The 14,297-nt window shown below is 35.6% G+C and overlaps 1 protein-coding gene across 2 annotated transcripts in view; it reads left to right on the forward strand.

The window, feature by feature from the left end:
- The window catches only part of INPP4B (inositol polyphosphate-4-phosphatase, type II, 105kDa), a 501,991-nt gene that overhangs the window by 54,361 nt on the left and 433,333 nt on the right, over positions 1 to 14,297 (forward strand). For both annotated transcript variants that reach the window (XM_011970320.1, XM_011970321.1), the window contains one exon: positions 1,814 to 1,877. The gene's annotated coding sequence lies outside the window, so the exon portion shown is untranslated. The remainder of the gene's footprint in view (positions 1 to 1,813; positions 1,878 to 14,297) is intronic.

The following is a 14,297-nucleotide window of genomic DNA, read 5'->3' on the forward strand; positions in this document are numbered from 1 at the left end:
GGAATATAGTAGGTGCTTTATACATTTTGGTAAATTAATGAATGAAGTTGCCATTATGGGGCAAATAAGAGGGCTGCAAACATTATCTGGGGAAACTTGGCCAACAGTCCCCAGAGTTCTGGACCCTTTTTTTTTTTTTTTTTTTTTTTTGAGACGGAGTCGTCTCGCTCTGTCGCTCAGGCTGGAGTGCAGTGGCCGGATCTCAGCTCACTGCAAGCTCCGCCTCCTGGGTTTACGTCATTCTCCTGCCTCAGCCTCCCATGTAGCTGGGACTACAGGCGCCCGCCACCATGCCTGGCTAGTTTTTTTGTATTTTTTAGTAGAGACGGGGTTTCACCGGGTTAGCCAGGATGGTCTCAGTCTCCTGACCTCGTGATCCACCAGTCTCGGCCTCCCAAAGTGCACTTTGGGAGATCAGTGGTTTTAAATTCAAATACTACCCTTTGCCTGTGACACTCTGACTGAATTACTTCACCTGTCTTTGCCAAATTCTCTCTATGTAATAATAATGGTACCTCCCTCATAGGGTGCTTGTATTGGGGGTCCTCAAGACTACCTTTAGGCTTGATGATTTACTAATGTATCAATCTGTTATCATGCTGCTAATAAAGACATACCTGAGACTGGGTAATTTATAAAGGAAAGAAGTTTAATTGAGTCACAGTTCTTCAGGGCTGGGGAGGCCTCAGGAAACTTATAATTATGATGGAAGGGGAAGCAAACATGTCCTTTACATGGTGGCAGCAAGTAGAAATGCAGAGCAAAAGGGGGAAATTCCCCTTATAAAACCATAAGATCTTGTGAGAACTTACTCACTATCATGAGAACAGCAGCACTAGGTAACCACCCCCATGATTCAATTACCTCCCACCAGGTCCCTCCCACAACATGTGGAGATTATGGGAACTATAATTCATGATGAGATTTGGATGGGGACACAGCCAAACCATATCATCTAAGATAGAGAAAAGCTATATAATCATAGTCATGCTTTCTTATAGTGAAAGTATACAAATTAAGAACAGCAAAGAGAAAAGGTTCATGGTGTAAAGTCCAGGAACAAACTCCCAGGTATTCTCTCCCAGTGGAGTCACATGGAGACGTGATTAAAGCTGTCAGCAAAATGATATGTAACCCATGAAGTGTGGTAAACCAGAGAAGCTCAGTTAAGCTTTGGTTTCTAGAGGTCTATTAGATATCACTCACATAAGCATGCAGCATTGGATGATTCAGACACCAGACCCCCTTCCCACAAGCAAAAATAAATGTTCATCATAAATCACATTTTAGAATAAATTTATCTGGTCCAACTGAAACAGCATAACCTAAGGCCTCATGCATACAAAACACTCTTACCAGGTAGACTCTTCCAGGAGTTCAGAGGTTATCTCCCAGAAGCTAACTGAAGGCCAGACCTGAAGATTCACCTTTCTTTGTGATGGGCAGAGTTTGAGTAACTCAGGCCTGCTGAGTTAACCCTTTCTTGCTGAGTAGTTATGAGGAATAAATGAGTTAATCCATGTAACTTAAAATAGTGCCTGGCATAGGATAGTACTTGGCACACTTAAGCAGCAAACAAGGATCAGCTATAATTTATTCTAGAGGAGCTCTATGAGCTGAATAAAGCTGACTAATTTGGGATAGAAATAAGAAATAGCTATGTTCCATGAATCTTGTGATGATGATAACTCCCCAAGTTTAAATGATGGGTACTATAAGCATATATATTAAACACTTTACCTATGGGTGCTTTAGTAAGAAGATTTCCAGTAAACACTCAATCCTGACTTTTTTTTCCTTTTGTTTTTTGCAGAGCCTTGAAACCAGCAAAACAATAATCGAAGAGCAATTCTGTCAAGGGAAACACCATAAATCAGGTACAAGAGTCATTCTTAACATATAACATTAACACATTATATTCATTTCAACTGATGATCAATTCAAACTTATTAACCAAATGTTTTACAATAATGCCAGTTAAGTGTTTTAGCATATGTGTGACTGCATGTTATAGATGAGTGGCCATAATTTTATAGATAAATTAATTTCTATAAATACATTAAACTAATTTTGAGGGTTTTAGTTAGGCCAGGCCTACCGTAGGCAGAAATGTGAAGAAATTTTAAAAAATAATGTTATTACTTATCAAATCAATGCATATGCACTAAGGTTTTGTTATTTGGGAAACACTCATCTGTAAGGCGATTTTCTAGAATTGGACAAATCAGGCAGTACTTACATTCCAGTAGAGGAGATTCAGGAGATATCAATATATAAGTAAAAGCGGTGGTAAGTGCTATGATGTAAAATAACAGAATTCTATGGGATAAAATATTGGGAAACAAGTAAAGAATTTACTGTGGATTGGGTAGACAGAGGCTATTTCTCTGGAAGATGACATTTAAACTGAGACCTAAAGTGTGAGAATAAAGAGTCCCAGGTAGATGGAACAGTATGGAATAAAGAAAATAAATGAAGAAAAAAAGAAAGAAAATAATTAAAAGAAGAATAGTGTAGCTACAATAAAGTCACAGAAGGGAAGACAGATATAAATGAAGCTGGACTGAAAATAAGATGAAAAGCCCAGCCCCATAGGTCCTTAATATCCATCGTAAGATGCCTTTGGACTTGCTCTGCTTGCATTTCTGTGTGATGTCATTTGGTTTTCTCTCCTGGTTCCCTGAATATAGATGCTTTGGAGTCTGTCACCTGACCTCACCTTACCCCGACGTGTGTGTGTGTGTGTGTGTGTGTGTGTGTGTGTTTGTACTATTATTTAACTTATTATTTCCTGAAGTCATTTCCAGGATTATATTGGGAAATCTTTCAAAAGTTTACCTCTTGGGAATATGCATTTTAAGAGATTTCTTTTGTACCTGAGACTGGCCTGCTTTTAGGGAACTTGACCTATTTTATGGCTATGTGCATTAAACTGTGTTAGATAATTTTCTAGAATCTAGATAATGCAAGCCAGAAAAAATCTGTGTGCTTCATTGGTTTATTTTTTTTCCAGCTGAAGATTTTTCTTGACCTTAATTATATGGTTAATTGCCTCAAATCCTGATTATACTTTACATGTGAAAATATAGCCTCAGGTATCAAGAACAACCAGAGTAAAAGCTTCCTAAATAATTTTCAACACTAGCATTGGTAATATTGGTTCTCTTAAACCAAACAGAGAAAAGCTACACAAATAACTGTTTGCATCTCAGTTAATCTGAATCATATTTCTTTCCTTCGAAAATGCTTATTCTCTTTGATTTATAAAGTTTTATAATGCAGGCTTCTGAAAAAGTCCTAAAGTAAGGCAAATGACTTGGGGTAATGCCTACTTTAGTACTTTAAAGAATGATTTGATCTTTAAGAAATAGCTATGTTCCATGAATCTCACTCTGTCACTCAGGGTCTCACTCTTGTCACTCAGGCTGGATTGCAGCGGCGCAGTCATGGGTCACTGCAGCTTTCACCTCCCAGGATCAGCTGATCTTCCCACCTCAGCCTCTCTCAGTAGCTAGGACTACAGGCATGCACCACCATGCCGTCTAATTTTTTTGTAGAGATGGGGTTTTGGCATGTTTCCATTCTTGTCGTGAACCCCTGAGCTCAAATGATCAGCCCATCTTGGCCTGCCAAAGTGCTGGGATTATAAGTGTTAGCTATCATGCTGGGCCAATGATTTGATTTTATATAAAATGTGGAAATTTTGTCTTTGCAGCACTAAAAGTCTGAAAAACCCAGAGTGGATTTATGCTTATTCTAGCAGAGAAATTTTCAGCATATGTGTTAGAAAGGGCATCGACTATTTTAGACCAATTCAGCATCTTCCAATTAAGTTGACTGTTATTAAAAACTGAGACAAACATCACAGAATTTCCTAGGATTTCATAACTTACAGACAAAATGGCTTGTTTCGTTCCAGAAAGACAAGAGACAGCTGCTTTTTAATTACTACTCTTGCCATTTGCTTTCTACTAGAGATGTGTCTCAAACATGGAATCTAATTAGAAATCTTAATTGAAAATGGATTCTTAAAAAAAGAAAAGAAAGAAAATAGACCAACACTGAAGCATAAATGTAGGAAGAAAAACATCATATTCCAGCCGGATTGAATAATCACCCATCTGAAAATTAGTTGGCCTCTGGGGAGCGTGTTGTTTGACACCAAACTGAACTTTACTGTTTCCTTTTTCAGGAGGAATTTTCCAAACCAAATGAGGAGTCTTGTAATCTGTAAATTATAGTTTTTAGAGATTATATTTTTCTCCGGATAAAAGCAATAGTTGTGAATTTTGAAGCCTGGGTTAAATCCCAGCTGCTTTACTTGTTTCTAGTGTGACCCTGAACAAATTTTGTAACTATTCTTAATCTCAGTTAGCTCTTCTCTAAAATGGGATTTGCAAATTCTGTTTTTCAACATTGTTTCTGTCTTGTTGCTCTCTTAACTGACACATTTACTGGTATATAGTAGCGTATCTAGATATAGTAAGTTCTAGAAAGGAAGGGAAGGAAGCTTAAAAAGCAAGGAGGCTAACTTTAAGAACACATATCTAAGACAATATTGCAAATACAAAACATTGAGAAAGTGCTTATTGATTCTGTACACTGGAGGCAAAGACTTAAAGGCACATTCATTTATCCTTTTATTAAAACTATTTTTTCTTGCAGATGTTCTAGATTCTGCTATCCAGATTTAAACTCCAGTTAGAGGCATAGTAACATATAATTTCTGAATTACAACACTTTGCATGCTGCTAAGCTTGATAGATGCTCAATTAATATTTGATTGATTGAGTGAAGCTATGAACTAACGGTGCTAGGGTGCAAACAGCCCAAATTGTCCTATTCTCTGGTTTACAAACCTCGTATCTAACATCTAGAGTAAGAGAAATTACACTTTTCTGTGACTTTTTTCATTCATTGATAGTAGAGATTCTAGTCAGACTGAATAATCACCCATCTGAAAATGTGCTGCTTCTGCATGTACTGCTACCATCAGATTGGCCAGTTTGCTATTATTTGTGTATATTCCACATTACTACATTTTTGTCTTTACGCACGTTTTTTAATATCTTCCATTGTCAATATTCTCTTCCCTGTTTTTCTTTGCCATTCTTCCTCCTTCCTTCTTCATTTCATTCTTCCTCCTCTTCCTTCCTTTTATCGACCCTCATGTTTTTGATGCAAAAATTTATTCAATTCTTATAAAAATAATTGTCTCCATGAAACTGTCCTAGGTATTTCCTGAGATAATGATCTTATCACCTTTGTTTTGTTTTTATTTGTTTGTTTTCAGGCACTGTCCTTTGATCCGTATCTGTGAAAACTGAGCCTGAAATACAGCCAGTGGAAGTCAAGCCACATAATATGTTAATGCCTCTTTCCTTCTATCCTCTACTCTACCCTCAACCTTTACTAACAAACAAACAAAAAGAAAAACACCAGAGGAGTGTCCCACTGGCAAAGCTTGCAGCTTCCTTCCACACTGCTTTCTAGGTTACTGGTGGGATGAATTTAGGCCATGATCACCAGGCTGCAGCCATATCAGTTGTCTGAGTCAGGTTGACTTTTTGAATGAGTCCTTAATTTTTGTTACTGTTTTCCTCAAAGTCAGGAGCCAGGCTCTGCAGCACAGTGAGCTAGGTGTCTTAATTCCCAGGACACCTGCCTGCATCAATTTCCTTGTGGACTTAACTTATTTTGAGTATTTCTCCCTGATTTATGACTTGGATATACACATGATGCTGACAACTGCTCCTCCACAGAAGCCTGTTCTACCATTTTTCTATCAGCCACACAAAACCCAAGGGAGCCTCTTTTTTATTGATGTGTATTCAGATCAAATTGAAGTATATCAATTAAATTGTGGCAACTGTTGGCTCCTTTATAGATGAGTGAATATTTCTGTCCCAGTTTTATCCTTCTTACTGCCTTGTCAAAAGGATTTCTATTTGCTACTTTTTTTATTCCTGCAAATCTTTTCATTGATTTCACATTTGTTATTATCAAAGGTTTCAAATTGTTCCTCTCTTAGACCATTTCCCACTCTCCTGGCCATATTAATAATAAATATAAGTAAAATAAATAATACCATAATATTTAATGACCCCTTCTAAAATACTTTTTATTTTTATTCGCTGTTTAAAAATTTACATACAGTAAAATTTTCGCCTTTGGCATACAGTTCTTTGAGTTTTGACAAATGCACACATTTATGCAGTCACCACCACAATCAAGGCACAGAAAACACTTAATATTATCCCACAAAACTTCCCTCTTCCTGTTCATTTATGGTCAAATTCTTTTGCTTACTTACTGGACTTTTTCTATACCTTTAATTCTGTCTTTTGTATTTATGGCATTAAAATAGAATTATACGTTACACAGCCTTTTGAGCTGGCCACTTTTTATTTACCATATTGTGCTTGACATTCACCCATTTGTCTCTTTATTCCTTTTTATTTTATTTTACAGGTTTTTTTTTTTTTTTTTTTTTTTGCTCTGTCGCCCAGGCTGGAGTGCAGTGGCACAATCTCGGCTCACTGCAAGCTCCGCCTCCCGGGTTCACGCCATTCTCCTGCCTCAGCCTCCCGAGTAGCTGGGACTACAGGCGCCCGCCACTGCGCCCGGCTAATTTTTTCTATTTTTAGTAGAGACGGGGTTTCACCATGGTCTCGATCTCCTGACCTTGTGGTCCGCCCGCCTCGGCCTCCCAAAGTGCTGGGATTACAGGCGTGAGCCACCGCGCCCGGCCCTTATTTTACAGGTTTATCACTGTGTAATTGTCCTTTTACTATTTGAAGATCTTTGGGATTGTTTTGGATTTTTAGTTACTTTTTAAAAACCACTAAAAGCATCTGCATCCAGGTTTTTGAGTAATCAAAGATTTCATTTCTCTTGACTAAACACCTAGAAGTTAGATTGCTGAGTCATGTTGTAGGTGTGTATTTAATTTTATAAGAAACTACCAGACTGGGGCAGATATGGTAGCTCACGCCCGGAATCCCAGCACTTTTGGAGGCCAAGGTGGGAGGATTGCTTGAGCTCAGAAGTTTGAGACCAGCCTGGTTAACATAGTGAAACACTGTCTTTAATAAACAGAAACTAAAACTAAAAAAGAGCTACCAGGTATTTTCTCAAAGTAACTATACAATTTTGTGTTCCCACTTGCAGTGTATGAGAGATCTAGTTGGTCAACACCCTTACCAGAGATTGGTATTGTCAGTCTTCTAGAATGATTTATAGTTATTCTAATATGTATGTAGTGATAGTTCTCTGTGATTTTAATTTATATATTCTTAATGACTAATGACACAACATTTTTTCCATGTGCTTATTTACCATTAGTATATCTTATATGTTTTATTTGGTGTAGTGTCTATTTAAATTATTTGTCCATTGTTTTTTAGTGAATATTTTTGTTCCTTGTAGAGTTCTAAAAGGTCATTAAATATTCCATATTGAAATTCCTGATCGCATATAAGTTTTGCAGATATTTTTTCCAATGTGTAGCTTGTCTTTTCATTTTCTCAACAGTGTATTTCACAGAGTGGAAGTTTTTAACTTCAATAAAGTCAACTTTACAAATGATTTTCTTTTATGGATTGTATTATGTTTTGTGTTATATTAACAAATCTTCACCAAGGTCTATAGGATTTTCTCCTATATTTTTCTGTATAAGCTTTATAGTTTTAGGTTTTGTAATCAGATTATTAATAGTGAGTTGATTGTATAAGGTCTGAAATGTGTTCTTTTATGTTTCTTTGCACATAGGCATTCAATTGTTACACTATTTATTGAAATAATTATTTTTTCTATCCATTGAATTGCCTTTGAATCTGCAAAAAAATAATTGATTATGTAAGCACGTATTGTCTCTGTCTTATTATTCTGTGACTATTCTTCTTCCAAGGTCTTGTTATTTTTTAAATTAAGTAGTTTGAGTTCTCTGATTTTGTTCTGCTTTCTCAAAACTTTGCTATTCATTGTTTGCCTTTCCATATATAGTTTAGAATTAGCTTTTTCTTGATATCTGCTAATATTCTTGCTTGGATTTTGATTTATTTAATTCAATCATCTATAGATCAGTTTGGGCAAAACTGACCTTTTACCAATAATGCGTCTTCTAATCCATGAGCGTAGTCTATCTATTTAAATAGATCTTATTTATTTCTCTCATCAATATTTATAGATTATAGCACACAGATTCTATATAAATAACAAAACTGAATGACATTTTATATTCTTTATATTTTATATTCTATATGAAGAACATAAAGAGCAAAACTGGAGGAATCACATTACCTGACTTCAAGTTATATTACAAGGCTATAGTAATATAACAGCTATAGTAATATAAAGGCTATAGTAAAAAACAGCATGGTACTGGCATAAAAACAGACATGTAGACCAATGAAATAGAATAGAGAGCCCAAGAACAAAACCACACACCTACAGTGAACTCAGTTTTGACAAACATGTCAAGAACGTACACTGTGAAAAAGACAGTATTTTCAATAAATGAGGCTGGAAAAACTGTATATTCATAAGCAGAAGAATGGAGCTAGATACCTATCTGTCACCATATACAAATAAAAATGAATTAAAGATTTACATCTAAGACCTCAAACTATGAAACTACTATAAGAAAACATTGGGACTCTCCAGGACATTGGTCTGGGCAATATTTCTTGAGCAGTACTCCACAAGCATAGACAACCAAAGCAAAAATGGACAAATGGGATCACATCAAGTTAAAAAGCTTCTGTGCAGCAATGGAAACAGTCTACAATATGAAGAGACAATTCACAGAATGGGAGAAAATATTTGCATGCTGCCTGTCAGACAAGGGGTTAATAATCAGAATACATAAGGATCTGAAACAACTCTACAGAAAAAAATCTAATAATCCTATCAAAAATGGGCTAAATATTTGAATAGACATTTCTCAAAAGAAGACACACAAATAGCAAACAAGTATATGAAAAGGTGCTCAACATCACTTATCCTAAGAGAAATGCAAACCAAAACTGCAATGATAAATCATTTCACCGCAGTTAAAATGCTTTTTATCCAAAAGACAGGAAATAACGAATGCTGGCCAGAATGGGGAGAAAGGGAACCCTCATACACTGCTGGAGGAAATGTAAGCTAGTACAATCACTATGAAAAACAGTTTGATGTTTCCCTGTTTCCTCAAGAGACTAAATATATAGCTACCATATGATCCAGCAATCTCACTGCTGGGTATATACCCACAAGAAAGAAAAACAGTATATAGAAGAGATATCTGCATTCCCATGTTTGTTGTAGCACTGTTTACAATACTTGGAAGCATCCTAAGTGTCCATAAACAGATGAATGGATAAAGAAAATGTGGTACATATACACAATGGAATACTCTTCAGCCATAAAAAAAGAATGAGATCCACTCATTTGCAACAACATGGATAGAACTGGAGATAATTATGTTAAGTGAAATCAGGCAACCTCAGAAAGACAAATATATGTTATGAAAGAATGAATAAGACCTACTATTTGATAGCATAATAGAGTGACTATGGTTAATAATAACTTAACTGTATATATTAAAATAACTAAAATAGTGTAATTGAATTATTTGTAACACAAAGGATAATTGATTGAGGGGATGGATGTCACATTCACCATGATGTGATTATTTCACATCATGAAATAATGAGGTTTTGATACCTCATAAACATTTATACCTACAATGTACCCATAAAAATTTTAAATACAAAAATTGTTTAAACTGTATATTTACAGAATTGTATGTGAAACCATCACTACAATCAATATTGGAACATTTTTATTTTTTCAGAAAGAAACCTTATGCCCCTAAAGCCATCACCTCAAATTTGCTCCAACTTCCCCAGCTCTAGTAACCACTAATCTACCTTTTGTCTCTATAGATTTGTCTCCTCTGAACATTTTACATGAATAGAATTATACAGTATATGGTTCTTTCACACAGTATAATGTTTTCAACATTCATCAACATTTGCAGGATATATAAGTACTTCATTCTCCCCCTCCTACTTTTATTTTGGTATAATTGAAAATTAAAATAGTATATAATAAACTCACTTATTTCTAACTTTTTTTTCTAGAAAATTTTAGAATTTCTATGTAAATAGTTATGTTGTCTGCAAACAGTGATGGCTTTGTTTTTTTGCTTTTCAATCTGTATGTCTTTTATTTTGTTCTTTTGTTACCCTTATTACATAGGCATCATACCTCTGATGTACACAGGACAGATTAAAGTGAACATCCTTGTCTTATTCTCATTTTTATGGGCAAATAATTAAGGATTTTATCATTCACAATGCCCATTATCTGATTAAGGATCTGGCCTGTCAGTTTTCTTGGTAGCTTTTAACTACAAATTCAATTTCTATGAAAGGCATAGAATTATTCAGGTTACCTATTTCTTCTTGAGTGAAATTTGGTTGTGTCATTTAATTAATTGGTCAATTTATCTGTTTTTTTGTTTACCTTCATAATATCAGAATATCTCCTTATCATATTAACGTTTATGGTCTATATGATTATTGGGGGAACCTACCCCCGATAGTCAATGTGGGTCCTTTTCTATTTTCCCTAAGTGTCGGCTGGTCTGAGAAATAAAGGAAAAGAGTACAAAAGAGAGAAATTTTAAAGCTGGGTGTCCAGGGGAGACATCACATGTCGGCAGGTTCCATGATGCCCCCTGAGCTGTAAAACCAACAAGTTTTTATTAGTGATTTTCAAAAGGGGAGAGAGTATATGAATAGGGTGTGGGTCACAGAGATCACATGCTTTAAGGGCAATAAAAGATCACAAGGCAGGAGGTCAGGGTGAGATCACAAGGTCAGGGCGAAACTAGAATCACCAATGAACTTTCATGTCCAGCTGTGCACGCATTGTCATTGATAAACAAGGTTCAAGAGCAGAGAACCAGTCTGACTAGAATTTGCCAGACTGGAATTTCCTAATCTTAGCAAGCCTGGGGGCACTGCAGGAGATTAGGGCATATTTCATCCCTATCTATATCTGCATAAGGCAGACACCCCCAGAGCTGCCATTTCAGAGGCCTCCTCTGGGAATGCATTATTTTCCCAGGGCTGTTAATTATTAAAATTCCTTACTGGGGAAAGAATTCAGCAATACTTCTCTTACCCGTTTTCAGTAATAAGAGAAATATGGCTCTGTCTTGCCCAGCCCACAGGCAGCCAGACTTTAAGGTTATCTCTCTTGTTCCCTGAAAATTGCCATTATCCTGTTCTTAAGGTGCCCAGATTTCATATTGTTCAAGCACACATGTTCTACAAACAATTTGTGCAGTTAATGCAATCATCACAGGGTCCTGAGGCAACATTCATCCTCAGCTTATGAAGATGTTGGGATTAAGAGATTAAAGTAAAGGCAGGCATAGGAAATCACAAGAGTATTGATTGGGGAAGTGATAAGTGTCCATGAAATCTTCATAATTTATGTTCAGAGATTGCAGTAAAGACAGACAGAAGACATTGTAAAAGTATTAATTTGGGGAACTAATAAATGTCCATGAAATCTTCACAATTTATGTTCTTCTGCCATGGCTTCAGCTGGTCCCTCCATTCGGGGTCCCTGACTTCATGCAACATCGATATCCTCTCTTCCATTCCCAATACTGGTAATTTATATATTTTCTGCTTTCTTTGTCATTCCAGGTAGAGGTTTATCAATTAACCTTTTCAAACAATTAATTGTTGATTTCATAGATTTTCTCTATTTTAAATTTTCAAAGCTGAGCTCATTTATTTGAAACTTCTTTTCTAATGTAAGCACTCTATATTTTTCTATGAGCACCATGTTAGCTGCATCCAACAATCTGATATATGAGTGTGTTTCCCAGTTCCCAAATGTTTGTATTTTCCAGGTTTATTTTGTTATTGAATTCTAGTTAAATACCATTGTGGTTTAAAAACTTTATATGATTTCAATTTTTTATTATTTTGTGGTTCATGTCAAAGAATGGGGACTGTTCTTTGATCAAAACCATGAGAAAACAAAGAAGGAAAATGAAAAATTCACTGTATTAAGGTTAACTTCTCCAAATTTTAACTCCTTTAAACAATTTTCCTGTTTAACTTATTTTTTTAGAGTCTTTAGGTAGCTTGTTTAGTGTATTTACTCTTAATCAGTGTGAGGTATAGCTTTTAGCTGCCCTGATGCATCTTGGCTAGAAATAAAACAATTAACAACTTTGCATGTATGAATTCTCTCCAAAATAGATATTACCATTTTCCCAATTTATTGTAAGGGGACTAAGGGACAGTATGGCTAAGTAAATTGCCCAAGGTCCCAGAGTAAATGAAAAGGCCTAGGCAGTTTGGATCCATAATTGGTCCCAACCACTTTGCTGTACCTCTCTCATTTTGAATTACTATAATGATAAATGCCATGTGACATGACAGGGATCCAGATGAGCACTGCAGACTAACACAGTGTTAATGAATACAGGAAAAACACCAAAGCAATAGAAAACAGTCATTCAAAAACAAACATATTAACTTGCCTAGAGAAGGGAATAAAAGCTTGTCAAGAAATTATCAGAGTAGTTCATGAACGGGGAAAGAAGGAGTGGGTTTTAAGTGGTAAAAATGTTCAGGGGTTAGGAGGGTGCATAGGGAGGTGTGCAGAAATGAGTTTTATGTTGGTTATGCTAATTACAAATTGAAAGCCAGTACTCTGGCAAGGGCAGAATGTGAACGAAAACATTTCTATTTGCAACAATAAACTCTATATAGTAGGTGCTCAATAAATTCATATGACATGAATTAATCATGATATTTCCTCCCTTCTGACATGTAGGGTCAAAACAATTCTAAAAGCTAGTAATCTTTTACTTGAGATTAACAAGATGGGGAAGGAAGAAGGAACGTCTACACATGTTTTTTTTTTTTTTTTCAGTTTTCAGTGACATAAATCATATCATACTTTTACATAAAATTTGAGCTCATATCCTTCTACTAACTCAGTGGCAAGCCTTCATATACCCCAGTTCATCACAGAGGATTAACCCATGTTTCACAGGGCATTTGTTAAATCAGTCCATGATTTCCTCTAGTCCCATGAGTTGCTCAGAGAAATGCTGAATGAATTTGCAGGTGGAACAATGGCCTGGAACTTCATTGTTTGCACTATTTCTTCTTGTAGATATTCCACCCAGTTCGAGTTTAGCAGTTAAATTTTTATTTTTCATTTTTTCTCTTATTCTCACTGTAGAGCAGTATTATTGAATAAATATTTTAAGGTAGACTGCGTGATTGTGTACATATTGGAGAGTAAGGAAACTGCTTGTGGTACAAAGAATTAAGGTGCATTATGTGTATGCAGTAGGCAATAGGGAAAGAGAAAACTTAGTTATGTCATATTATATTCTTTGCAGATAACCTCAGACATTCAATGAACTTCTCTGGAGAGCTAAAGTGAAATTATAATAATCACATATATATATTTATTCTTGCCTGCCATCATAAAAAGCAGAAGATAAAATTTTAATTGAATTCATTATCTGTCTTACTTTGAAATGTTAAATTTCAAAATAAAATGAGTAATCCATCATCAGAAACTATAGATAATTTAGTCAATACTAATTTGAACCTGAAATGTATCATCATAAGGAATTCAGTCAGCCCTAGGAATTAATAATGTGTGATGATGTCTGCATTAAAAATGTCCTGAGGATACAATCGAAGCTTCAGTTTTAGTTTTGCTTTAGCACATGTATTTAACTAATCTTGGGTACATGTGTGGCTGTGTGCACAAGGATTTTGAAACATCTGACAGTGCTGAGGCCACACTTCTTTAGATTCCTCTACTTTGGTGCATGCGAAAAAAGGATCTCCAGTCAAATTATAATTTGCTTTATGTGTTTCTGCTTCCTGAGATAGGAAGCTAGATGTCACTGTATTTGGAATTTTCAGTTTGTTTGAAGAAAAGTATCAGAAAAAGTCCTGTCACCTTAAGTGTGGACAATATATTCTTTTCCTTTACTTAGATTTCCAGAAGATGTCAGAGAAAGGCACTGAAAAGTCCTTATCCATCCAGCAAACTGTTATATAACTCTCGTGTTCTTTAAAAAACAAACAAACAAACAAACAAACAAAAATCTTTGCTGTGTGATAGCAATTTTATCTTTTCAAGTGTTTGGGGTTCAAGGTTTCACAAGATTTTGTTAAGCAGGCAAAGTCCAATGTGTCGAGTGAAGTATTTATAGAAGAAAAAGTTTCCATGAAGTTTCAGTCTTTTCTAGA

The sequence above is a fragment of the Mandrillus leucophaeus genome, unplaced genomic scaffold (genome assembly GCF_000951045.1).
Source record: "Mandrillus leucophaeus isolate KB7577 unplaced genomic scaffold, Mleu.le_1.0 Scaffold943, whole genome shotgun sequence".
NCBI classification, from domain to species: domain Eukaryota; kingdom Metazoa; phylum Chordata; class Mammalia; order Primates; family Cercopithecidae; genus Mandrillus; species Mandrillus leucophaeus.